Raw genomic sequence first — 3,966 nt, forward strand, 5'->3', positions numbered from 1 at the left:
CACTGCATTTACCCCATCAGCTGGAATTTCAACCATGTATAAAGTGCCCTTCTTTTTACCTCTGGCGATCACAAGATTCCCTTTCACAACTTTCCATTTACCCCCACCAAACATAACATCATATCCTTGGTCATCTAACTGCCCAACAGAAATTAGCTTTCTTCTAAGGCTAGGAACGACCCGAACATCCTTTAGAGTCCATGAGGTGCCCAATGAAGTTTTTAGTTCAATATCCCCCATCCCCGTGATATCAACAGCATGATTATTAGCCAAACGAACTTTACCAAAATTACCTGTTCGGAGATTCTTCATCTTCTTCGTGCTATAACTGGCATGAAAAGATGCACCAGAATCCATAATCCATGAATCTGTTGATTCTTCAACACAGCAGATAAGAGTCTCTTCTGAACCTTCTGAATCATCTGAACCGGTTGCCAGATTAACTTCCTTCTTAGATTCTTTCTTTTCTTTTGAAATTGAGGGGTTAGGGCATTGGTTTCTGAAATGCCCCATTTCTTTGTAATTCCAACACTCAATGTCTTTTCTGGGCTTTGACTGACTTCTTCTTCTAGACTTTGACCTACCCCTGCCATTACCTTTCTCTCTTCTCCTACCTCTCCCTTCGGTGCTCAATATAGAATTAGATGTCTCACCAGAATTCCTTCTTCTTATGTCTTCCCCTAAAATCAAATCCCGGACTCCTTCAAAAGTAAGCTTAGTATTCCCAGAAGAACTACCAACTGCAGTAACAGTCCGTGACCAACTTTCGGGTAACGAGGATAACAAGAGTAACGCTTGAACTTCATCATCAAACTTGATATCAACAGAAGACAAACGAGAAATAATAGTGTTGAAGTCATTAACATGAGAGGTAACAGATGCCCCTTCCTTCATTCTGGTGTTAACTAGCTGTCTAATCAGAAATACCTTGTTTGATGCAGAAGGCTTTTCATACATATTTGACAAGGCTTTCATAAGACCATACGTGGTAGTTTCATTTACAATATTGAATGCCACATTCTTAGCTAGTGAGAGTCTAATAACAGCTATGGCTTTTCTGTCAAGTACCTTCCACTCATCATCTTTCATACTTTCCGGTTTCCTCTCTTCTAGTGCTTCCATTAAGTCTTTCTGACATAGCAAATCCTCAATTTGCATTTTCCACCATCCAAAATCCTGACCATCAAACTTCTCAATCTTGATCTTTCCGTCTTCAGCCATTATCCAAACTGAGTTTTGATTACAGCAAACAACCAAAATACCCAAGGAATAAAAGGACTAGAAACTGATCAGAAAAAAACGAACCAGCAGCTGCGGAACCCTAATCAGCGGCGGCGGGACTGTAGCAGCGGCGGCGGTACTGTAGCGGCGGCGGTACTGTAGCAGCGGCAGCGGTACTGTAGCAGCGGCGGTGGAACTGTAGCAGCGGAGCAGCGGCGGCGGAACTGTGTGTATAATCGAGAACCAGGCTCTGATGCCAATTTTTAGGTTCGGAGTCACACACAAACACGAATACAATAGTAAAACCGAAAGAATAAACGAAAGAGACACGAGGATTTAAGTGGTTCGGTCACGGTGTATGACCTACGTCCACTGTCGATAACTAGGGTTTTCTTATTATTGAGTGATACCAACTTACAAGTACAGGAGAGAATATATAGACTAGACAATTAGGGTTTAACCCTTTAACTAAACTGGGCCTGATTAGAGCTTTTGGGCTTGGCCAAAACTCAAACAGCTTAATCTCCTAATTCTGTCTATTCGTCTAAACCGGACCCGACCCATGATGGATCGGAGACCACAACATAACACATTGGTATATAGATATTTGTGACCCGAGACGTGAAACAAGTCAGTTCTATGCTGGAGGAAGTTCTTCCTCACAGAATCCTCACATTTCCCATTTTCAGCCCACCAATGATGGACACAATTATCATCATCAAAGACCAACACCTTTTTACAGAAACAGTCCTAATTATTACTGTAATTACAACAATGGCGGTCGTTCTTCAACAAATGAGCTTCAGTTTCCTTCAGAAAACATATCTTCCAGATATCCAACATATTCTGCTGTAGGAGGATGGGGCGGTGGTGGTGGTGTTTACAGGAGCGGTAGGTCGCGGTTAGCTGTTGATTTGATTGATCCCTGTGATGAATTTGAACCCATAAACTTTCCAGATGAGTATGAAGATATGAGACTAGACATTGACAACATGAGCTATGAGGTTTAATTACTACTTATTTACTTTCATAATCTAATTTTGATGTCTGCGTGACTATGTCGAATATGCCACCTCATCGTTCCCATGCTGGCATTCTTAAGTTAAATTTTGTGATGATTTACTACAGGAATTGCTTGCTCTTGAAGAAAGTATGGGGCATGTGAACAGTGGCTTATCTGAGGATGGGATGGCTAAATGCTTAAGGGAAAAAGTATATTATTCTATGGATCAAAGTCATGATACTTGTCCTATATGCCTTGTAAGTTAGGCTGAGGGGTGTGGGGCGCTAACCGGGGCGCTAGAGCCCCTCCGCTCGCGCCCCGGGGCGCTAACCCCACACCACCGGGGCGCGAGCAGGGGCGCGAGCGCGGAAATCCAGGCAGGCGTGAGGCTGGTGGCGGGAGAAGAGAGATAAAAGGTGTCTTGGAGTTCGAAAAAGAGCCGTTGAGGGGTGTGGAATTAATTAAAAAATATATATTAGCTGGAGCCCCTCCACACCAGGGCCAGGGGCTCCAACGGGGGCTCCAACACCCCCCTTATCCAGTTTCTCTCTCTGCCACACGTCATAATATTATTGGCTGGAGCCCCCACTAGAGCCCCCATTAGAGCCCCCCACACCCCTTAGCCTTATAAACTTATTGTTATTGTTTATTTGTTATTATTATTAGGCAAATGGAAATAAATAATCTCACATTTTGTGTATTTGCCGATAATAATCCCACCTTTAAAAATAACTGTCAACGGTTCAACCATTCAACAATTTTTGTCTCAATGGGCCTCCGTTAAAAAATACTTAATGCCGTTAATTTTAATTTTTTTTTGAGTTTCAAACCGGTGTTTTAGAGCTTTTGATCGGAAGAAAGATATGAGTCGACTTATGTAAAACTTATCTCGAAACTGTGATCCAAACGGCGAAACAGTGTTTTAATTCGGGTGTTTGAATGTCCAATTAACAAAAATTAAGCCATATGAATCACCGTTTTGAGATAAGCTTTACATACGCTGAGTCCTATCATTCTTCCGATCAAAAGCCCTAAAACATTAGTTTGAGACTCGGAAAAAATCTGAGGACGTTAAGTATTTTTTAACGGATGTCCATTGAGACAAAAATAGCTTAAAGGTTGGACCGTTGATAGTGATTTTTAAAGGTGAGATTATTATTGGCCAATACACAAAATGTGGGATAATTTATTTTCAAATTGGCTTATTATTATTATTATTATATTTTATTGTTCTAGTAATAATTGTTATTGTAATGATAAACAGGAAGAGTACAAGAATGGTGAAAAGATTGGAAAAATGTGGGCATGAGTATCATGTGGATTGTATTAAGAAATGGGTGGTGATGAAGAAAGTTTGCCCTGTCTGCAAATCTGAATGCTAAAACACTGAATAAGTAATTATTATTATTATTCCTTTCTTTGGATTTCTTGTAGATATGAAGTATATAATTCTTGTGAACCATTTCTCACCTCTAAAGCTGTTTCACACAAGCTTTTGGTGATACTTGAATATATTGTTGGTTGGTTGATATGATCTTAAGAAAAAAAAACCTGAATGAAAGTTATGACTAAAGGAAAAAATAAAAATTGGTTGATTTGAATTCAATGATGTGGAATTTATATATGCTCATTAGAATCCAATCTATTGAATTTATTACAATTTATTGAAATTCTCACTTGGGAATTAGGATGGACGGTTTGGTAAATTGTATTTTCTTGCATAGTATATTTTCCTGGATATG

The 3,966-nt window shown here is 40.0% G+C and overlaps 1 pseudogene; it reads left to right on the forward strand.

Moving 5' to 3' along the window:
- The first annotated feature begins 670 nt into the window (after positions 1-670).
- Positions 671-3,725, forward strand: LOC143607909 (uncharacterized; annotated as a pseudogene).
- The last annotated feature ends 241 nt before the right edge of the window (positions 3,726-3,966 follow it).

Source organism: Bidens hawaiensis, unplaced genomic scaffold (assembly GCF_021521415.1).
Source record: "Bidens hawaiensis isolate Kalapana, Puna unplaced genomic scaffold, B.hawaiensis_p1.1 tig00089546_1, whole genome shotgun sequence".
NCBI classification, from domain to species: Eukaryota; Viridiplantae; Streptophyta; class Magnoliopsida; order Asterales; family Asteraceae; genus Bidens; species Bidens hawaiensis.